We start from the raw sequence: 24,672 nt of genomic DNA on the forward strand, positions 1-24,672 counted from the left end.
TGAAGTATAAAGCTGAAAGGTGGCTCCAGGGCTACTAGATCAACAAAGGCATTTACCTTATGCAACACCCAGTCCTATATAATATGACAAAATATTTCAGGAGTGATCATAAGCAGAAAATATAACAAAGGTTTTTTCTTTTGTAAAAGTTGGTTACCCAGAGAAAATGGTAATATCAGGCCTATTAATATCTTTGTGATGATTAATCCTCATGCAGAAATCTGCACTGTGGCATTTACCCAGAGAATTTGTCTAGTGCTTGTTTGACAACAGGTTCTAAACCCATATTTTATATATATTATATATATATATACACACACACACACCCTCTAAAACTGGTATTTTCAAAATCCTAAAGGAGTTAAGCTCCAAAATCCCCTTGAAATTGGATGATCATATTTAACAATGATAAAGGGAAGGCTGTTTTCTCTCAATTTTTGTAACCATGAGAGATTATCTGGGTCTATCCACAGTGAACAGGAGAATGGTACTGTAAATCACAGTTTCACTACTAATGTTTCAGCTTGGGAAAGATATCATATTGTGGCTCCCTATTGTAAGGGGAAAAAATCAGAACTTCCAATCATTTCTAGCCATAAACAAAGGGACGGAGGCTGTAACCCCTGTGAGAGTCAGGGTTGAGGACCTCTGTGTGATGGGTTGCCCTCCTTAGGATGCCACCTGATGTGCTGAGATACCACTGAGCCTGCCTCTTATGCACCCTTTTTCCCTGTCTTGCTGAGCAAGGCTATTAGCCTCCTCCAGCAAACACACAGGCAGGGCCACACCCAACTGAAGAACAAAACAGACACGGAGATTAGTTCTGGGAAGGCTCAGTTTAAGGGACTTGCCCCAGCACTCACGTGCACACCCCTTCTGGGAGATAAACCCAAAATAATACTGTCTTGCACTGTATACAGTATAGAAAAATCTGCACAGCGCAAGCTTATAAGAATCTGCCCTCTTTCTCAATGGGAAGAGAGAGGTGCACAACTTCTTGCCTGTCCCCTAGTAAGAAATTACATAAACTGGGTTCAATAACAAACAAGATAAGTTTATTAGCTAGAAAAGGTGAATTTTAAGTTGTTAAAGAGATAGCAAACAGAACAAAGATTACTAAGCACATAAAACCAAACATGCAAACAAAGTAAAACTATTTCCCCATGTTTATCTGCCCCCCCACCCCCGCTGTTCCTCAGACGTTCTTATCAACTGCTGGAAATGGCCCACCTTGATTATCACTACAAAAGGTTTTTTCTCCCCACTCTCCTGCTCACCTTACCTTATCACTCTTGTTACAGTGTGTATGGTAACACCCATTGTTTCATGTTCTCTGTGTATATAAATCTCCCCACTGTATTTTCCACTGAATGCATCCGATGAAGTGAGCTATAGCTCACGAAAGCTTATGTTCGAATAAATCTGTTAGTCTCTAAGGTGCCACAAGTCCTCCTTTTCTTTTTGCGGATACAGCCTAACACGGCTGCTACTCTGAAACCTGCAAACTAAGCTTGTTTCATGAAAGAAACTGGTTACAAGTAGTAATTTCTCACCCTAGATATTGTTGCAGGCAGATTATCGAAAGTCTTGAAAAGCAGATGCACCAGTCTCCAGCTTGAAACCTCAGTTATTATTACTAACAAGCTGGATGCCCTTCCAACTTGGCTCAACCCTTCTCCTCACAGTTCAGGTCTTGCTTCCAGATGTTTTTCAGTGTCTCTTAGGTTGGGGAGGCAGAGGAGAACCATGATGATGTCATTCCCCTGCCTTATATAGCTCTTGTATAAGGTGGGAACCCTTTGTCTTCCAGTGGAAAACCACTGGCATTCCAAAAAGGGGAGGAGGGATATCCAGCACCAGGTGACTCGGATCCATGTCTCTGCATGGCTGTGGCAGCCATTGCTCGTAGGCTCTCACCAAGGTCCACAGAGAGACTAAGCTCTTTTACAGTCAATTGTCTTTGCTAATGGGCCATTAGCACTGTCTGGCTTTCTCACTGTTGTACCTAAAGGGCTAGTTGGGAGTGACCCCCAAAGTAACACATTTGAAATACAGACACATAGTTAATATTCCTAACTTCAGATACAGAAATGGTACAGGCATACAAATCGGATAGTTACATTCAGTAAATCATAACCTAATATCTTACACAAGCCACCTTGCATAAAGTATCTCTCAGTTATGTCATATCCATATTATAAGCATATTTTCATAAAGAATATGGAGTGAAACGTCACACTCTGTTCTTGTGGATTTGAGGGAAGTAGATATTTAAAATTGATCTCTATTTTTCCAGACATTGAACAAAATGATTTGCAAGGGAAAAGATTTTATATATAAAAGGGAGCTTCGGTAATACATGAATTATTCTTGTCATGACTGTCATTTTGACTGTATTTCTTCCCAACCTGGATAAAGGAGGATGTGCCTATCTTTTAAGTCTATTTTTAGTGTCCTGGTCTATTACTTTGTAGTTTGAGGATTATGTATCTTTAAATATATGGGTAGCTTTGATATCTACCAGCAAAGAGAGAGAGAGAGAGCGCCGGAAGAGGATAAAATGCAGGCTTGTTTAGTGTAGTGCTCCTCCTACAGTTTAAGTTTTTGTGATTTTGGATAATTAATTTTATATCCTGATCAATGGAGAAAGATTTTATGGTCGAAATAATTTAAGGTGGTAACACAGCTAATATCTTCCCTGTACAGCAGAATATCCTCGGAGACAGTCAATAAATACACAGTGTATGATCTCATCAGGTTTCGTAAGATAAGTATGGTGAGCCTAAGTATTATTTAAACAGGAGATTTCCAAAAATAAGCCAGGGTGATATAAGAAGTGGTCTTGGTGAGCCAACAAAGGGGTACTCTTCTCTGGGATTTAGTGACACCCCAGCATGGCATTATGGGGTACAGTGCTCCTACAGGTGCCATCTTTTCAATTTACATAAAACTGAAGTCCTGATCAATTTTGATCTTTAAATATCTCATGACAGTTTTTACAAGAGAAATGGCTGTTACACTTCTCTAAATTCCCCCTGAAGTTTGATTAGATGTATTCATTTTTGTCCTGTACTCTTGCTGTCTGCTTTTATGTGAACACCTAGAAAATATATAGCTTATAAAGTGGTAAAGGACTTTGAATACTTTAGAATGAATGGTGCAATATCACTGTAAGGCATTATTACTTTGAGACTAGGAGTTTTTCAGAACTATAGTGGGCATTCTTCAAATTAAAACCAAAGGGCAGCCGCAGCTTTACCCTTGTAGTAAAGTAATTGTTTCTGAGACAAATCACCCTATGTTAATCTTTGACACGGAGAAAGCTGAATCACAAGATTAAAAAAACCACACCAAACCCAAATTATTTAAATATTTCCATCACGTAGGCCCACTTTTCATAGAAGCAGCATTCTCTGGGTTAAGGTAAGCCACCTAAAGTTCTTGCTGACATGAGCCTAAGGGAGCACACTTACTAAAATAAGCACGTACTGTTAGCTGTGGGAAAAAAAGAAAATGTATTTAGAGAAAAAATTTATTTTTAGAATTTTGCATTTATGCATGTTTTCAAAATTACTGCTTTTCGCTTCATAAGCATTCATAAGGTTATGCCTTTCATTGTTGTGCACTTGCCACAACCTCCTTATTACAGTATAACTCCATAATAAACAACTGATAAGAGTAATGTCCAGACTTCAAAGTTCAGTTTTGTTACTGTATAGCCCTAAAAAAAGTGCCTATGTTGGTGTTTGAAAGCAGGATCATCAGCACCAACATAAATCCAAAGAATGACACTTCACAGGAAAAAAACCTCACCACTTTGTTTTGAATAAATTGCTCTTTGCTAGGGAAGAACCAGGGGTATTCTATTACAGAAACCACCTCGAGAAAGAGAGTAGGTGGCTCCACTAATGTTATCGCAATGTGGTCTGGTAATGTTTTCAATTCACCTTTGGGAAATACTGTAGAAATACCGTAGCATTTTATTTCAGTTGTGTAAAGTATGTTTTATCTAAAACGTACTCTTCCCTGAAATGCAATTACCATGTATACTGTACTAAGATATTCTATAGAACTCCCTTTGAAAGGTTTCTATAAAAAAGACACACTAAAAAGGTGTAGTGCTTGCATAACTGAAATACAAAGCCTCAAATACAATTTCTAATCACACAAATTTATGGCTGATGTAACTCTTGATATTAATGGAATTATCACAGTGAATTCTGTCCCACTGATACTCTGTGCACCCCCATTGACTTCAGTGAGGTTCACGCTGTGTAAATAGAGCAGAATTTGGCCCATTGTGTTTAGTAACATTTGATCTAGAAATTTAACCCCAATATTTACTATTTTGTATCTAAAAGAAATATGGAAACTTTATTATCTGAAAATTTCCTCTCTAAGACTGACCCTTCTGCAGTCTGAGGTGTTTGGTCTGTGCCTCTTTTCCTGAGAACATTGGAAGCAGTTCAGACTTATCCATGATACTTCAAGGTTTGGTCACACCCCTTCTGTCCACAAGCCTGATAATTACTTCCTAACATAGAATTCCTATTACTAGATAAATACAATTATATATAAAGATCCTGTCTTCTATGAAGATGGTTTGGACTTCTGAGACATATCCACTATGTATGGACAATTTGAGAATTACAGTAACTTTCTCCTTTCTGATCTTTTGAAGCATTCTTCTTAACAAGAAGAGAGGGAGGAAATGTGTACAGAAAGAGATTCAGCCATTTTCCTGGATTTCTGCTGGAATCAGTGGTTCAGGTACCTCTCAGATATGTTTATCTGCTGAGAGATTAGTTATCAGCCTTTGTCCGTTCAATGCCTCTTCTTTGTGGCTCAACCTGATGGAAAGTAAGGACCTGATTCAAAGCATACTGAAGAAGTCAGTGGGAGAGAAAAGAATCTGTATTATTTCAGCATTTAGGCTACATCAACTTATACTCTCTTTCTGATAGATACGATAGTCATTTTGTTATCTGAATGAATCAGGATGTGCTCCTTCCTCAGGTGATCCTGAAGGCCAGCCAAACTGATCTCATATCTCGGAAGTTGATGCTTTGAAGACTCTTTGATCTTAAGCTTGTATATCCCTTGACCCTTGTGTATTCCTGGGGTGTGCTTGCCATCCTGAAATGTTTATAGGATTCGGGTATCTAGATTGTGAAAAAGGAACTTTTCATGTGGCTTCCTCTTTCCACCTACCAAGGGACTGAACCATTCTGCAAAGTATCTTTGCTTTGCAACTCTTTTTGGGAATGGTTCCAGAACTGAAATTGACTCATTCACACTCTTGCACAGAAAGTAACTTTTTGTATGAATCCAAACAACCTGCAGGCTGCAGATAAAGGGGAATGGATGACACTTGGTTTGTGTCACTTGGAGATCAGTGTCTGGATTTTGTCAAACCTTTTCTGCATTAGGAAGACACTGGTACTGTTTGGCTGTCTTGCTTCCTAGGTGGACACTCCTTTGAGAGGGGATGAAGGAGCTCTTCTTTAGATTTATCTGAGATTTATCATTTATCCTGTGCCAGAAAATAGGGAGTGTCCTCTAAATCACATCCCCTACAAAGTCCCTTGGGACAATATTCTGATTTATATGCCAAGGAGTATAAAATGACTTTCCAGTCTTCTCAGTCTTGTTATTATCACTACCAATACTTTTGTGAATGCCCTTAGGACAGAAGACAGACAAAAATGTTTTATATTGGTGACGGTGATTTCTATAGATGGACTTGATGACAGAGGCTGATGGAAATAGGCAGATAAGTTTCTGCTTAACCCTCCAACATAAGTAACTCTCCTGTAAAAAATGTAGTTATAGTGGAAGCTACAGTTTCCATCCTGAACTGCATCTTCTTCACTGACTTGTTTAGTCTCTCAACGTCTAAGATGTCCCAGGCCACTCCCCTCTACCAGCATCAGCTACTGCAATTTGTTATTTTTGTGACAGTACTCAAATATAAAGCATGAAGATATTCATGTCAGCTTACTTAGGCAATGGACATTTTTCAGTCTGTTTTTAGGCTCAATTTTGGATACTCATAAAACCAAGAACAGAGGAGCTCTTTGTGCATTTTAGGCCTGTATTCTTCATTCCAATAAATTATAATACTTAGCATTTATATTGTACTTACGTGTTCAAAGTGCTACATAAACACTTAGGCTGAGACTACTGCCTGAGAACCAAGAGTTGGATTTCATAACATTCTTAGAAGAGCTAGAACCCTGAATCATTATCTTCATGCCTGGACTTCTTCATTTTTTCACTCCCACATGTGCTCTCACACAAAAAATGGTGCAATTATATCTATTAGTTAGCAAAATGTCATAGGGAAGAGTAGATACATTTAGGTAAATAAAGATTCATAGAATCAAAGAAAGTACCCTGGTTCAGATAATAGGGAATTCTTGGCTACAGTCCCAAATTAAGAATGTTATTTTATAGATATACATAGGGTTAGAAAATAAATGAATCATGTATTGTACTCTGAGGAAAATAATGCAGCTCACTTCCAGGAGTTCTCCATTTACTGGGCTCCTTTGCAGCATGGCACAGTATAAAGGGAATAACATATGTTTAGAAGTGTTTCCGCTGACTGATTTAATGATGAAGGAGATAAAGGGGTATGAAGCTACTCTACTTTCCATGGCAACTGTAGAAGTTGGCAAATATTTTAAATTTGTAGAAGAGCTAAAGATGAAGTGATACTGAAAGTCACAGTCACTCTGAGAAGTTCTCTGTTTTTTTTTAAAAAGCTCTTCTTCCTTTAAAAGCATATTTTAAAAAAAATTCTCTCTCTCAACATCTTAATCTTAGCCTCCCTGAATTCCCCACAACTTTTACCTATTTTGATGTTATACTGATGTATCAATATTCAGATTCTGCTAACTGATCTCCTGGCCTTCTGCTTCATATTTACACATTCCCACTATCTTTAGTAATTCTGACTCTGTTAGTCCTCTTAAAGTTTTCCTATCCCTTTCATCCTTTATGCTGTTCACCAAGCATTCTGCATCTGATGTACCTCAATCACTCTTGATCTAGGCTACATCTAACCACCTCAGGTGCAGCTCATAGAACTCTTAACTCCTAAATTATGTTTCTGATACTTACCTGGGCTGTTGATGCTCCTAGGACTCTCTACCTTTCTTATCAAACATCAAATGCAGCTCAAGACCTAGAATCATAGAAAATTAGGGTTGGAAGAGACCTCAGGAGGTCATCTAGTCCAACCCCTTGCTCAAAGCAGGACCAACACCAACTAAATCACCTCAGCTGGGGCTTTGTAAAGCTGGGCCTTAAAAAACCTCTAAGGATGGAGATTCCACCACCTCCCTAAGTAACCCATTCCAGTGCTTCACCACCCTCCGAGTGAAATTGTGTTTCCTAATATCCAACCTAGACCTCCTCCACTGCATCTTAACACCATTGCTCCTTGTTCTGTCATCTGCCACCACTGAGAACAGCCGAGCTCCATCCTCTTTGGAACCCCCCTTCAGGTAGTTGAAGGCTGCTATCAAATCCCCCCTCACTCTTCTCTTCTGCAGACTAAACAAGCCCAGTTTCCTCAGCCTCTCCTCGTAAGTCATGTGCCCCAGCCCCCGGATCATTTTCGTTGCCCTCCACTGGACTCTCTCCAATTTGTCCACATCCTTTTCTGTAGCGGGGGGCCCAAAACCGGCCTCACCAGTGCTGAATAGAGGGGAATAATCACTTCCCTCGATCTGCTGGCAATGCTCCTACTAATGCAGCCCAATATGCCATTAGCCTTTTTGGCAAGAAGGGCACACTGCTGACCCATATCCAGCTTCTCGTCCACTGTAATCCTCAGGTCCTTTTTCTGCAGAACTGCTGCTTAGCCAGTCAGTCCCCAGCCTATAGCAGTGCATGGGATTCTTCCATCCTAAGTGCAGGACTCTGCACTTGTCCTTGCTGAACCTCATCAGATTTCTTTTGGCTCAATCTTCCAATTTGTCTAGGTCACTCTGGATCCTATCCCTACCCACCACCCAGTTTAGTGACATCTGTGAACCTGCTGAGGGTGCAATCCTTCCCATCATCCAGATCATTAATAAAGATGTTGAACAAAACTGGGCCCACACCCGACCCCTGGGGTACTGCACTTGATACCAGCTGCCAACTAAACATCAAGCCGTTGATCACTACCTGTTAAGCCTGACAAACTAGCCAGCTTTCTATCCACCTTATAGTCCATTCATCCAATCCTTACTTTTTTAACTTGCTGGCAAGAATACTGTGAGATCTATCTCTCCATTACTCCTCTGTTCTCTTGGTCCTCTTCTGACTTCTAAAGTCTTGAATTGTATTAACGTTTCTGCATCCCTGTTCTCACTTGTATACCTACTCCAAGACCTCAAAGCTGTTATTCCCATGTTCTCTCCATATTATTCCTTCAGTGCTCCCACAACCCTGAATGGGTAGTTACTACAGGAAACTACTTTGATGGCTTTCCCTCCTAACTTGGAGCAGAAAAATCTTTGCCCTCTTAACCGTTCTGCTCTTATTCTTTTCTTCATTTCCTATTTGACAATGTTACAACCCAATTACTGATGGTCTGCACTTGTTTTGTATCAAACAAGAATAATTAGGAACCAAATTAAGCACATTCATATTAGTCAACAATAGAATATATCTGCAATTATATGGAATCACTGAAACTTTTCTATTCTGTACAGATGAAGAACTAGGATCAACTGTGATGCATCAACTGATGGTAATTACACTCATACCATAGAATGTTTTCATAAAGTGTAGTTAAATTAGATGGCTAGAAGAGCCTGGTGCAGAGCAAAGATCATATCTGTTCCCAAGCCAGGGACACCACTGACAGACCCAAAGAGCTCCCAATTGATTTCTCTGCTGTGTGTTCCTACAAATTGATGGAAAGACTAATCCTGATGGAGATTAATGGGATAGTCGAACCTTAGCTGCTTTACCTACAGGCTGCACCCAAGATCAGGTACTTCATTGACTCAAGACATAGGAGATGCCTTTTAGTCAGGAAAGAAAATTGATGCAGTCTTTATTGATGTGATGACATCCTACAAACAACAGTGTGTGGCACGTCAGGCTAACTGCCAAGCTGCTATAAATCATTCCTTGTAGGCCAATGGTGCAATTCATCCAAGAAATGATTAGCAACCAAAACTTCATCCTGCAAGTTGGAGAGAATTTCAGTAGCCTTAAAAGTCTCCACAATGGCCTTCCACAAGGTTCAGTTATGGCTCCCTGTTTTGTTCCAAATATTCACATATGACCTTCCTGATATGCAGACTGAGAATTATGTGTATGCTGATGACATCAATATTGCTGACACTGGAAATGACTTCCACAGGATTTAAGGGAATCTCAATCAAGACATGGATACTTTGTCCACTTACTTCTAGCAATGGGATTAATTCTCAATGAAATCAAGACAATGGCAACTACCTTCCATCTAAACGATCATCTTGCCAATCAACCCATCTCAATTTGTGCCCAACAACAGCTTCTCTGTTCCACCCAGTTGTCATATACTTGGGAGTAAAACTTGACCATCTCCTGACATACTGGCCTTAACTGGAACACCTGAAAATGAAGATCACTCCCCAAACTGCCTTGATACAAAAACTATCAAGAACCTCCTGGGGAAAAGACCCTTTGCTCATTCATACATCTGTATTAGCTGTGGTGTTTGCGCTAGCTGAATACTGCACTGCAGTCTGGTGGCACAGCTGCCACACTCAGCTTGTCAACATGGAGCTGAAGTTAGCCACTTCTTTTATTAGCTTTATACATCAACCTCCAATCTCTATGTGCTAGTGCCATAGCTCCACCAGGTCTTTGATAAGATGTCATTACTGTTAGGTCTGTGTGGAGAGCTGCAACAGATAAAACCTACCTATTACATCTCTAGTTGACTGATGCCCAACTCTCAGACAGGGAGTAATACACTGCAACAACCTGAAGGTCTGCTCATATTCAGAGGAGAAATCTCACTCCTGTGGTTCAACATATAACTGTGATGAAGTTATAATTTTCTGTAGTATTTTTAGGAGGTCTGTGCGTGCCTATTTTTCCCTATATATTGCATGGCTACCCAGTGGGGGAAACAGAATTAAGTTTGGCTCATAGGATAGAGTAGGAGACATAGGTGTGTGTCTCACCTCCCTGTCTTGGTGGAATGAAAAGTCATTAAGGAACTGCTTGAAACTGACCCACATCAAAAAGGGAGCCAGAGAGAACACAAGCTCCAATGACCCAAGGATTTCCTCACCTTTAAGTAGGGAAGCTGAGCAAAGACCCCAGTTCAAGAGCAAAAGCCTGAGAGGTGTGAGGATAAGTTTGAGCTCTAGGAAGAAGCTTGAGCTGCTGGGAACTGACTAAGGAGATCATACAGAGACAGAGCCTGAAAATGGAGTTCACTACAGCTTGACTGAGGCACTAAGCTTACCAAAATGCACTATGTGTTAACCTTCATTTCTCTGTGCTAACTTAATTCTGTGTTCCACTTGACTAAGAAACCCTTGTGTTTTGAAAACATTGTTTGACTGTCACTGTAAATACCTGGTGAGGTGTGTTAAACCATGGAGAGTTTACACATCTCTACCAGGAGTCTCTCTCAGTTGGACTCGGTTAACAGAGCTGCGTGAAGCAGGAGTGACGAAGGCCCAGAGGTTCAGTTTCAGGAGCTCGTGAGGCCAAAAGGCCTACCCTGAAAGAAGAGTGAGACCCCTTAGGGTCTGGCACATTGAAGGGGTTCCTCCAAGAGACTGATCTAAAACTGGGGGCATAGCACTGATCCTATGGATTCATGACATTAACACCATGCCTGATCTCTCAATACTTCTTTGCTACGACAGCTCACACACTCTTTGACAAGAGTGCTACTGGCCCTTTACCATGTATGAACAACCAGTGCTACCAGGAAGCCAAAAATTATGTCCTTACAGAGCAGAAGCATTGGTGAGAAAAAGGGTCTAACACTCAGTGAATTCAGAAGTCCATTATTACACCTGTCTCCTTGTCCATTTGATCATAGATCCTGGACCACATTCAACAGGCTACTCTCTGGCGCAACCAGCGTTGCCGTAACCTGGTTTCCTGCCACTATGACTGTGGGGTGGCATTGCAGACAATATCTCAAGTGGTAGAAGAGCGCCCAACCTAACTTCTGAAGTGTGGTCTATAATGCCTAGTCTCCCTTGATACAGAGGCCATCTGGTTATGTAACCTGACATCAAACTCTGACATTTGCATATAAGAGAGAGATTGCACTGTAGTTGGGGTAGGAGGGATCTGTGGTGCCACACCTGCTTTAGGGTTCTGTCCCACACCGAATACACAGAGGTACCTGGGAAGCAACTATGGCTACCGAGCAAGCAGCCCAGCAGCCAAAGCAGGAAGTCAGGAGGCTGAGGCAAAATTTCCCAGGCAACACTGGGAATGGAAACTGCAGATGCTCAGCACCGTTGAAAATCAAGCCACTTCTATTTAAGTGTCTAAAAATGGACTTAAGTGCCTAACTTGGCACCCAAGTTTGAAAATTTTGGCCATGGTTCTTCATGTTATTAATTATAAAGTACACTGCTACACTTTAGAAAGATTGAAATTGTTAATCCTTTAATAGTAATTTAGGAAACATGTTTAAGCTAGCATTGCACTGATTCTGTAGACTACAGCTTTATGCATGGATGCACAATGCATATTTTAATACCCCATAGAAAAGCTCACTGAAAAGTAAGCAGGAGAAAAATGTGTCTGTTGCAGATTATGTTACATTTGTACACAGTGGCATTTTTTTCTCTTTTTCAAAACACAGACGGATGATGGTAAACAAACACATAGGAACAATATCAATTCCTCTAACACTCTAGTAAGCAGCAGTAGTTCCCACCTTCCTTTGAATGGAGTTTATGTACATTGTCTGAAGCAAAATTACCTGCTTCCTGGAGTTTAGATTTAACGGAAACTTAACCCACAAACAATTCAACCTTCAACCCAAACTCTTTCCATACGTTTGGCTGTTCCCAGGGCTTTTTCTGTAGGACCTCTGTGTCCAGATCCTAGTTCTGTTTACCCCCAAGAAGCTTCAAAACTCTATTATATCCTCATTGGTGCTAACAGAATTCACCTGCTAGTATGACTCAGCAGTAATTACATTTAATCCTTATGAAGATTTCAAACACCTGGCAAGTCGGCATGTCATAACCCCTTATTCTGAAATACACATATACAATTACTAATGTGAAGTAGGGTTGGTGAGAGTGAGGGGAACTTTCACTGTAATAGTTCAGTTTTATATACTGCTGTTTTTGAGAAGCCACATGTTTAATGTGATATAGAAAAGCCCCCTTCCTTATTTCTATATTGAGAAAGAACCCTAACTGGCCAAACCAGTCATAAAAATTTAACTATGTTTCTGAAAACACGAGTGCCAAAGGGTAAAGGCACTAATGGTTGCCAGTGGAATAAATAGCAGTTCTGACGTCAAAACTTTGTTACACTCCAATAACTGGCTCACTTGGGGTTTCAGGTACAGCATGTTACATGTCAATTTTAAATAAAGTTATAAAAATAGAATGCATGGAAAACCACATTGTCACTATGCAACCTGACACTATATGATTTATGTCCAATAAAATGTTAACAAAGGTGATAGATGATACAAAAATAGTATTTTCTGGCTCACAGTGTCCTATTGCTGGGGTTTTAGATAAAAAAAATTAGGCATATACTATTTCACTTTCGTTCTTCACAGGAACTGCCAAAAACTGAGTAATTTCCAGTGAGTGGCATTTTTAAAACATTTATACTTTCATAACCCAGAAGATAGTCATGTAAAAGTCATTCCTAAAGATTTGCTAAATTACATATTACAGCATGTCCTTAATGCCTTCTCTAAAGAACATTTTAACTAGAGAATGAGATTTTCCTGGAGTGATACGTAGGGAGCGTAATTTAATAACATATTACGAACACGTAAATTTAAACAAAACAAAATGTACGTTATAGGTGGTGGTACTAATAACACCTACTGTTAAGGTTGCCTAACACTTTCCATTATACAACTCTATTTTGAGTGCCTTATTTTGCCAACTTTAACCAATCGGGCTGAAATTTTCCATTCCAGGTGACTGCCTCAGGTTGAATTGTTTTGGAAAGCATCAGCAAATAATGTTCAGCCATTTCTGAGAATGAGGTTAGGGAAAAGTAAATTGTTTTGTCAAAGTTAAAACTTTTTATAACCATTTCATTGTACAGATTCAGTGCCTGCCAGTTTTGTAGCAAGGACTTGAAATGTGGCATAGGGATTGCTGCTTGGATTAGAAACGTGCATTCTTTTGCTGTCCCTGAGAAAATCTACCCTTTATTTGGCCAAATTATAAGCCTCTAGAAACTGCAGTTTACATATTCTGCAAATGCTCAGTAGAGGCTAGTGAGAGGACTGCAGCAAAATGAACTGAAGAGTCAGTCTTCACTGAGCATGGTCCAGGCCAGAGCTGAGCAGCACTTTCCCAGCTACTGCTCATCATGACTGCTAAAATCCACTGTTCCACCAGAATTGAGATCAGGGAGACTGTCCTTCTTGTGCTGAATGTTCCTCTTGCTAGTGCCCAGACAAGATGAAGGATAAAGGAGGAAGCAGATTGACTTCAATGGAAGTAGGGAGGGTGATGGGGGGCAGGACTGGGAGAAGATATGGACAGGCTGAGTGGACATTAGTACAAGGGACTGTAAACACTATAGCCCACATCCCTCCAGAACATGGAACAGAATCCAAGTTTCCTCAGTATCAATATCCCACTGCTATCAGCAAAGACCTGTGAAAGCCGTCGCCAATTTTTGTGTGTCATCTGCCTCTAGTGGCTGGTCCACATAGAGGATAACTTCCTACTACTGCTTACCAATTACTCAAAATTTCAAATGGTAGAGGTCTGTGCTGTAGATCTAAAGATCTCAACACTCATGATAACCTATGTGAAAGTCATTATGGTTCCATGTGATGAAATTTTTGATTTTTCAGTTTTCCTTTTTAAAACCTAGAAATTTACATTAATAAACACTATCTTAAAAAAAACCCATTATGATTGCACAGTCAAGCACCCAAAAATTAAGAAATGCTAGACTTAAGGTTGCCTGTACAACCTTAATTTGGCTCTCTTTGCACGTATGCATTAATTACAGGATCACATACTATTTTTTCCTCAGGATTCCTTTCACATTTAGTGCATAGGAATGAATCTTAAATTCTGATATGTCCTAACTTTTCAGTGCTTGACTTTACCATCTTTACATTCTTTTAACATTTTTTTATTTTTTAAAGTAATTCTATATGAAGGTTATGAATCTAAACAAAGACATGAGACATTTAAGTTTCTTAAAGTAACAGTCAATCACCCAAATGGTAATTAAAATTGACATTGTGAGTGGTCATTACTATGAGTACTTTTTCGTTTCCTGGCGTCTGTGAATTTAAATGTATACTTTTTAACATGCCTTTATACATAATTGCATTAATAGGTTGTTTTTTTAGGAACAAAAAAGAAGGGAATTGAAACATTTTCCTCTTAAAGTTAGCCCCTGATGTTAAGGCAGTTTGAGGAGAGTTTTATGTGTGGTTCAGTAAGCCAGTCACAAGTCTTCCTCATCTAAATTGTCCCAGAGGTACATTTTGTCCCAGAAATACAATTTGTCCCAGCAGGTGCCTGGAAACACAAGTGACTGTGTCTTTAGGTTTTCTGGAAGAATGTGCATTGTTTCCATCCCACATTTGTTATTTAAGCTCCACTAAAATTTTAACACATTCTAAGCATGCTTAGGCGGAAATTTTCAGTCATGTACAACTTTTTTATTAAAAAGACTTCTCCAAAACTTAGTGAAGACACTCTTCCTTGTAGAAGAATTTGACAGGTTCAACATTATTTTGTTTAGACATTTATGCATCAGTGATGAGCAAAAAAGTCAAACTTGTTTCATAATATTGCTTTTTCACATTGGGTATCCAAGCCTGAGCCTCTATAGGACAAAGATACCAGAGTCATTTAGATAGCAGTATTTCACTTGAAAAATGAGGATCTGCCAATGCACAGGTCAGATTGTGAGATCGAGCCTGTCAAAGACTGTACACACAAAAACTTCCATCCATAACTTTATGGCCTGCTTTTGAGATCTTGTTCCAACAACGTTTTTTATGCAGACAAGATAAATCTATACGTAGTCTTAAATAAGGCTAATACTCCCCCAAAAGTATGTCTTTGCACTCCCTGAGTTCTAATAAAGTGCATATTCAGGAGGCAAACTATTTGAACAAAGAGGTGTTCTGTGCTTCTTCTCATATACTTATATGACCCCTTAGAGAATTTAAGACAATTAATCTTTCATTATAAAGCTTAAGAAGTATTTACATTCCCAAACACAGTATATGTAATCTCCAATTAAAGTATTTTATTTATTATTTTAACAAGAGTTCTTTCTCAAAAAGACAGTGTCGGCACAGTTAATCTTAAATGTGGTCAAATCTGCAAGTAGTAAAATGAAAAAGCTGCCAAACAGAGCTCCCATATGTAACTGATCAGAAGTACTTGTGGTATGGAGAAAAATTGCTTTCCTTGTGTACGTCTACATTTTTATTTTAAACTTAACTAAATGCGTGCCTAAACTATTTTCATTCCTTGATTTCTGTATGGAAGAGACACAGAAAGCAGAAACCACCTGAAGAACCTTTTATATAGTGAATTGTGCCCTTATACTTTATAAGCATGCGTTTCCAGTTGCAGAACAGCTCTAAGCACCACATATAATTTATAAGAAGTTGTTTTTCCTTCCAGTGAGTGGTGCTAACTGTTAAATATTTTTATAAACAGTAATTGTTCTTTCAAGGCACCAAGTAGTTCTGAACAATAAATATTTTTTGGTTTCTTTTACAAATATAAAACAGATATTAGTTCTTTTAATAAAAAATGCCATTTTTTCTTGACGTAGTTATATTGCATAATATAAAAACACTGCTTTTTAAAAAAAAATATTATGCAGTGCAAAATGTCTAGCACTTTTAAAAATACTACAGTTCAAAAATGCAAGGAGATAAACTTTTTCTCACCACCAAGTACATTCATGTAAGCTGGCCGATTAGTTATACCTCTCTGCACCTCCCGGGCCTCCTGCAGTACAACGGCCTGGGAAATTCATCTCAACAGAGAACAAGTGGTGATTTTTCAACCCAAAAGTTTCCATTGAGAAACAGTAGTTATAGTTGTGGGGGAGGTTACAGCTGAGTGCTACAGATGTAGGCTGCCCAGGGGTTGTGCTGTATCAATGCATCTCTGATTGCAGGCCATGCTACCGCCAGCAGCCAGCACCATCCACTTCATGGGCTGCACAAGGCTCTCTATCATCTCCCATGTTTTCCATCTTAGATAAATGATGGAATTCTTTTAAGAATTCCACCTTACAAATGAGTAATGCTTTGGCCAGTTAAAATAATAAGATAGCTTTACTGACTGTTCTCTTCAAGATATTAGCTTCAAAGGAATAGTAGTATGGAAAAAGAGCACAATAAAGATAATGGATTTCAAGAAGGTAGGCTTTAGGAAATTCAGAGAGTTGGTAGGTAAGATGCTATGGGAAACAAGTCTAAGGGGAAAACCAGTTCAAGAGTGTTGGCAGTTTTTCGAAGAGACATTCTTAAGGGCACAAGAGCAAATTAATCCATTGCATAAGAAAGACATGAAGTAAGGCAAGAGATGACCCTGGCTAAACAGGAGATCTTCAATCATCTGAAACTCAAAAAAGAGTCCTACAAAAAGTGGAAACTAGGTCAAATTACAAAGGATGAACATAAACTAATAACACAAGTATGTAGGGACAAAATTAGAAAGGCCAAGGCACAAAACGAGATAAAACTAGCTAGAGACATAAAAGATAACAAGAAAACATGAGAAGCAAGAGGAAGACCAAGGACAGGGTAGGCCTGTTACTCAATGAGGGGGGCAAAAACAATAACAGAAAATGTGGAAATGGCAGAACTGTTAAATGACCTTTTTGTTTCAGTTTTTGCCAAAAAGTTTAGTAGCGATTGGACATCTAACACGTTGAATGCCAGTGAAAATGATGTCAGATTAGAGGCTAAAATGGGGAGAGAACAAGTTAAAAATTACTTAGACAAGTTAGATGTCTTCAAGTCACCAGGGCCTGATGAGATACATCCTAGAATACTCAAGAAGCTGACTGAGGAGGTATCTGAATTATTAGCAATTATCTTCAAAAAGTCATAGAAGATGGGAGAGATTTCAGATGATTGGAAAAGGGCAAATATTGTGCCTATCGATAAAAAAGGAAATAAGGACAACCTGGGGAATTACAGACCATCGGCTTAACTTCAGTACCTGGAAAGATAATGGAGCAAATAATTAAGCGATCAATCTACAAATACATATAAGATAATAAGGTGATAAGTAACAGTTAGCATGGATTTGTCAAGAACAAATCATGTCAAACCAACCTAACAGCTTTCTTTGACAGAGTAACAAACCTTGTGGATAAGGATGAAGTGGTAGATGTGGTATATCTTGACTTTAGTAAGGCTTTTGATACTGTTTAGCATGACCTTCTCATAAACAAACTAGGGAAATACAACCTAGATGGAGATACCATAAGGTGGGTGCATAACTGGTTGGAAAACCATTCTGAAAGAATAATCATCAGTGATTCAGTCAGGCTGGAAAGGCATACTAAGTGCGGTCCCGCAGGGATGAGTTCTGGATACAGTTCTGTTCAATATCTTCATTAATGATTTACATAATGGCATATAGAGTACACTTACAAAGTTTGAGGACAATACTAAGCTGGAAGGGGTTGCAAGTATTTTGGAGGATAGGATTAAAATTCAAAATGATCTGGACAAACTAGAGAAAAGGTCTGAAGTAAACAGGATGAAATTCAATAAGGACAAATGCAAACTACTCCATTTAGGAAGGAACAATCAGTAATATACATATACAAAATGGGAAATGACTGCCTCGGAAGGAATACTGCAGAAAGGAATCTGGGGGTCACAGTGGATCACAAGCTAAATATGAGTCAAAAGTGCAAAAAACCATCATTCTGGCATGTATTAGCAGGAGTGTTGCAAGCAAGGCATGAGAAGTAATTCTTCCACTCTGCTCTGCACTGATTATGCCTCAAGTGATTATTGTGTCCAGTTCTGGGCTCCACATTTCAGGAAAGATGTGGACAAATTGGAGAACGTCCAGAGAAGAGCGACAAAAATGATTAATGGTCTAGAAAACATGACCTATGAGGGAAGATTGAAAAAAATTGGGTTTATTTAGTCTGGAGAACAGAAGACTGAGGGTAGACATTATAAGAGTTTTCAAGTACATAAAAGGTTTTACGAGGAGGAGGAAGAGAAATTATTCCCCGTAACCTCTGAGGATAGGACAAGAAGTATTGGGCTTGAATTGCAGCAAGGGCACTTTAGGTTGGACATTAGGAAAAAACTTCCTGTCATGGTGGTTAAACACTCGAATAAATTGCCTAGGGAGACTGTGGAATCTCCATCATTGGTGATTTTTAAAAGCAGGTTAGACAAACACTTGCCAGGGATGGTCTAGATAATACTTAGTCCTGCCATGAGTGCAGCAGACTTGACTAGAAGACCTGACAAGGTCCCTTCCAGTCCTACACTTCCATGATTCTGTGATGCAACGTCACCATTGATTAGTCCTGCCATGAGTGCAGGGGACTGGACTAGATGACCTCTTGAGGTCCCTTCCAGTCCTATGATTCTATTCTTCTATATCACCAATAATCTCAAGAGTATTTGGTCATTTCTGGATAGTTTATAACAATGGATCTGATTAATAATTACTGTAGTCATACCCTCAAAAGGTTATGATGTCCAGTCTCCTTGTTCCATAGAAAATTTCTTAGATTAGAAAACTCTTTATAAGAGTGTATGACTATTGGACTATTTGGAGTGACATATAAGGGGGAAATTCAATGAAGACAAAGCCCTACATATTTTTTCCGAATTACTGATTTTCTGTCAATTGTAGAATTTTGCTAGCCTCCAGATCTCATATTAATAAGACAGTTGAGTTGAGAAGTAACACCAGTTACTCAATTTAGAACACTGCAGCTGTTCTGCAGGTGTGTAAAAATCAGGCACAATTACAAAACTTTAAACAACGTGTACTACAACCCCCGCAAGGACCACATATTGCAGAGTGGCGAGGAATTATTTTGACTAGAGCAACAGGAGCAGGACATATAACCCTACATTTTCAATGTGCCATGGAGAGTGTTAATTGCATGTCTCTCACTTACAAACAGTGGAAGTCACAGAGCTAAAGCCCCATGCGTCTCTTTGAAATGTTACCCCACAGTGTGCACATTAAACGCTGATGCAAATATCACTCCGATGGGCACTGCACATGTACATGGCACATCCTGGGGGTATTCACCACATAAAAAAGGGAGACTAAAGATCATTTGGATCTCTATGAAAACACTAGGGCAATAACTTTTAACTGAATTATTAGGATGAAAACAATTACATCTGATTAGTTATAAATGTAGCTCCATGAAGATGAGTGGAAGATATTCAATTCATTCATAAATTAATGTCAGGAAAGATCACTTGAGGCAAAGTACCATTTCTAAGACTAACCTTCTTGTTAAATTAAAATGGTAATGAAAACACAATACGGTATTAAAATGAAAATCCATTTAGCTGTGCTTTTACAGTTCCAAAATGAAAAAAACATTAGATTTGTATATGCCCAGACTTTTATGGCAACCCATCTTCCCTTTATCTCTTTTAAAGATCTAGGTTATATAATTCATGATTATGAAATCACAGTTCAACAGATTATGAAGGCATGAAGAGGGAGACTTCTGACGAACTACAGGGAAGATACAAACAAGATGGTAAGGGGTACCAAGTTCTGCTGCAGCAGAGATGTTTACAGGTGGCTCTGATGGCTCACTGTCCCGCATTCACAGACAGCAGGGTCATGTGGGGGAAGGAGGAGAGGACACTGATGGCCCAAACCTTTTACTAATATAAGCAGGATTGTAAAGAGGAGGACACTGATTATCTGCTTCTCCTATATAAAACAGCAGAATTTAAGGAGGAAGCAGTTGGAGGATTGTTTCCTTCATTTGGATCTAACAGAATCATGAGGTTAGGTGTTATAAAGAAGACTACAAGTCTTGATGACTGACCCTGCTTCCTGCAGAAATAGCAAGATCCTATCCACCTGATTATCGGATATTCTCTTTCCTCCTAATGGCACTCAGCTTTTTTCACCGTAAACTTTACAAATTGAAGCTCATACTAATATTCAATGTGATTAGTATGGAGACCTTTGTTATTTTTTGTTTCAGCACTCAGGGTGTGTGTGTGTATAAACACAGCTATATTTATTTATTTTATTTATTTATTTATTGAAGGACTGCTTCTCCTCATCTCCCTTCGCAAAGATAAACAAATACAGGAAGCAGTGCTTAGATGCAGCTCAACGGCTATGTTAATAAAGATTCATTCCTAGTCCCCCCCTTGTAGAGGGGCTTAGTCGGGCTTGTCCCTCTCCAGAGCGGCGGGGAACCACACTGCCTCGTTATGTCCTCACCATTGCTGGTGTGGCATCAGTCCGGCTGCGGGAGTCTCTCACAGGGGTGACTGGGTTGATGCCACAAAGCAGTTGTTCATGCCCAATCGTGGGTGGTGAGTGCCAGTGGGCGGTGGCTCAGGCAGGGCTGAGCAACAGTTCTACAATTACCAAGTCCAGGCCCTAGCTCAGAGCAGGGCAGCAATGAGTCTAAGGTTCAGGCCCTTCGGCAGGGGCTGAGCAGCAGTTTATGAGTAACAGGCTCAGGCCCTGGGTAAGGGAGGGGCAGCAATGAGTTTAAGCCCTGGTCTACACTATGAGTTTAGGTCGAATTTAGCAGCGTTAGATCGATTTTAACCCTACACCCGTCCACACAATGAAGCCAGAAATCGATTTCTGTACTCCTCCCTGACGAGGGGATTAGCTCTGAAATCGACATCGCCGGGTCGAATTTGGGTTAGTGTGGATGCAATTCGATGGTATTGGCCTCCGGGAGCTATCCCACAGTGCTCCATTGTGACCGCTCTGGACCGCACTCTCAACTCGGATGTACTGGCCAGGTAGACAGGAAAAGCCCCGCGAACTTTTGAATTTCATTTCCTGTTTGGCCAGCATGGCGCGCTGATCAGCACAGGTGACCGTGGAGATCTCATCAGCAGAGGTGACCATGGAGTCCCAGAATCGCAAAATAGCTCCAGCATGGACCAGACAGGAGGTACTGGATCTGATCGCTGTATGGGGAGAAGAATCCGTGCTATCAGAAATCCGTTCCAAAAGACGAAATGCCAAAACATTTGAAAAAATCTCCAAGGGCATGAAGGACAGAGGCTATCACAGGGACCTGCAGCAGTGCGCCGTGTGAAACTTAAGGAGCTCAGGCAAGCCTACCAAAAAACCCAAGAGGCAAATGCCCGCTCGGGGTCAGAGCCCCAGACATGCCACTTCTATAATGAGCTGCATGCAATTCTAGGGGGCGCCCCTACAACTACCCCACACCTGTACATGGACTCCTGCAAAGGAGTCTCATGCAATAGGGATGAGGATTTTGGGGACGAGGAAGACGATGAGGAGGGGGAGACTGAAGATAGCGCACACCAGGCAAGCAGAGAAACCATTCTCCCCGACAGCCAGGAACTGTTGATCACCCTGGAGACAGTACCCTCCCAACCCGGGCTCCCGGACCTTGAAGGCGGAGAAGACACCTCTGGTGAGTGTACCTTTGTAAATATAATACACAGTTTAAAAGCAAGCATGTTTAATGATTAATTTGCCCTGAAGACTTGGGATACGTTCGCGGCCAATACAGCTACTGGAAAAGTCTGTTAACGTGTCTGGGTATGGAGCGGAAATGCTCCAGGGACATCTCAATGAAGCTGTCTTGGAGGTACTCCCAAAGCCTTTGCAAAAGGTCTCTGGGGAGGGCAGCCTTATTGCATCCTCCATGGTAGGACACTTTACTATGGCAGGCTAGTAGCATGTAGTCTGGAATCATTGCATAAGAAAGCATGGCAGTGTGTGGTCCCGGTGTTTGCTGGCATTCAAGCAACATCCGTTCTTTATCTCTCTGGAGAGGGATATCATTCATGATCACCTGGTTGAAATAGGGGAATTTTATTAAGGGGACATTCAGAGGTGGCCGTTCCTGCTGGGCTGTTTGCCTGTGGCTGAAAAGAAAATCATCCCCGCTGTTTGCCACACAGTGTGGGGAGGGTGAAACGATCATCCCAGAGAATTGGGTGTGCAGGGGGGTTTAGTCGGGTTTGTGCTGCATGTTAACCCGAAAACATCAGCCCCTCCTTTTAAATGGCCAATGTGTCCTTTTCAATTTTCCTCTCCCTTTTTCCCCCTCCCTCAGCTGCAAATGTTTCAACGCTGCCACTAGCATCTCCATCCCAGAGGCTAGCACAGATAAGAAGGCGAAAAAAAACGCACTCACGATGAAATGTTCTCTGAGCTCATGCAGTCCGCCCAAACTGAAAGAGCCCAGCAGAATACATGGAGGCAGACAATGGCAGAGTTCAGGAAAGCACAAAATGAACGTGAGGACAGGAGGGACGCGCGAGAGGACAGGTGGTGGGATCAAGAGGAAAGGTGGCAGCAGCCATCCACTGTGACCTGCACATTTCCCAGAGTCACTACCCTTGATAGCAGCAGCTCAGTGATTGCGTTGGCTACTTGGATCACAGCATCCCCCACAGTAGATCTGCCCACTCCAAACTGATTCCCGACTGACCGGTAGCTGTCTGGCATTGCAAGCTTCCACAGGGCTATCGCCACTCAACTGTGAGGGCTGCTCTTATCTTGGTATTCTTATGCTTCAGGGCCAGGGAAAGCAAGTCACAAAGTTCCATAAAAGTTCTCTTACGCATGTGAAAGTTTTGCAGCCACTGGGAATCATCCCAGACCTGCAACACTATGCAGTCCCACCAGTCTGTACTTGTTTCCTGGGCCCAGAATCGGTGTTCCATGGCATGAGCCTGCCTCATTGCCACCAGGATAGCCAAATTGCTGGGGCCCATGCTTTGAGAGAAGTCTGTGTCCATGTCCTCATCACTCTCGTCACCACGCTGACATCGCCTACTCATCTGCTTTTGCAGGTTCTGGTTCTGCATATACTGCATGATAATGTGTGAGGTGTTTATAATGCTCATAACTGCTGCGGTGATCTGAGCGGGCTCCAAGCTTGTCGTGGTATGGCGTCTCCAGGAGAGCAAAGTTGCAGGGGAAGTGGTGGTTGGATGACCAGTTTTGCAGACCTACTGCACCATCTGCTGACAGGACACAACAGCTGAGACGGCTGCACGCTTGCCGTGGTATGGCGAGACAAGAGCAGCTGAGCAGAGTTGCAGTGGAAGCGGCCCTGAGAGACCATCAGGAGAGTGCCAATGGAAGCGATGGATGACGATGGTCATATAGGGGACCTGCGAGGTGGATTCATAGCATCAGGAGAGCAGAGTGGCAGCAGAAACGGTGGATGATGACGACGGTTAGCAGTCCTACTGCACTGATTGCTGAAAGCAGTATGCCGTCTGCACGGAAAAAAGGTGTGAAATGATTGTCTGCCATTGCTTTCATGGAGGGAGGGATAGGCAGCGGAGACTGCGGGAACGGTGGGATAGCTAACCACAGTGTAACACACCGAAAGTTGATGCTAGCCTCGGTACTGTGGACGCACTCCGCCGACTTAATGTGCTTAGTGCATTAGTGTGGGGACACACACAATCGACTGAATAAAATCGCTTTCTAAAAAATTGACTTCTATAAATTTGACCTAATTTCATAGTGTAGACATACCCTAAGGCTCGGGCCCTTAGGCAGGGGCTGAGCAGCAGTTTATAAGTAACAGGCCCAGGCCCTGGGTCAGGGTGGGGTGGCAAGGTCAGGCAAGGGCTGAGCTCAGACAGGTTAACAACAAGCCCAGACTCTTTGCTCCAAAGGGCCTGGGAGAGGGGGAGACTGCCACCCACAAATTGGGTGTAGGGGGGAGGGAGGCCCGCCCACCCACTCCACTGCATCCCAGCCCGGGGCCTTAGCAGCAGCAGAAGACCCGCTGCTGAGTCAGTGGGGATCCTGGCCGCAACACACTGACATAGGCTCTGGCAGTGCTGCAGCCAGACTAGGGTTGGCTGCCCCTGGGGTACTTCCACACTCCCCCCCTAGAGGTACCTGAGTCAGGACGGTATCCTCAGGGGGGTCAAGCACCATGGGATCCTCAGGGTAACTGGTGACGGATAGGCTTGGCAGCTCCTCTGGATAACTGGCGAGGGGCAGGCTTGACAACTCCTCCGGGCTCTGGTCAGCATCAGGCCAGTCTTCGGGTCCACCGCCGATTGTCAGGGTCTCCCAGCCAGGAGCTAGGCTGGAGGCATGTGGCCTCTCCAGTGGCTGCGCCCCAAGTGAGTTCTGGCCCCATGCTTTTCTACTTCCTATCCTGTGCCTGACCCTCTGGCAGGTGGGCTTGGAGTTCTGTGGCCCTGCCCACTCTCGTGTCTGGAGGGGCTCGTCCCTCTCCGGGGCGGCGGGGGACCCCACCGCCTCGTTACAT

General features: G+C 41.5%; 1 protein-coding gene and 1 long non-coding RNA gene across 4 annotated transcripts in view; one reads left to right on the top strand and one right to left on the bottom strand.

The window, feature by feature from the left end:
• The window catches only part of METTL15 (methyltransferase 15, mitochondrial 12S rRNA N4-cytidine), a 204,033-nt gene that overhangs the window by 39,013 nt on the left and 140,348 nt on the right, over positions 1-24,672 (bottom strand). The window lies entirely within an intron of this gene.
• LOC141988977 (uncharacterized) lies at positions 3,380-21,342 on the top strand. Its single transcript, XR_012639879.1, has 3 exons — positions 3,380-3,423; positions 19,841-19,944; positions 21,240-21,342. It is a non-coding gene; the product is annotated as an uncharacterized LOC141988977 (long non-coding RNA).

This window comes from Natator depressus, chromosome 6 (genome assembly GCF_965152275.1).
Source record: "Natator depressus isolate rNatDep1 chromosome 6, rNatDep2.hap1, whole genome shotgun sequence".
In the NCBI taxonomy this organism is placed as follows: domain Eukaryota; kingdom Metazoa; phylum Chordata; order Testudines; family Cheloniidae; genus Natator; species Natator depressus.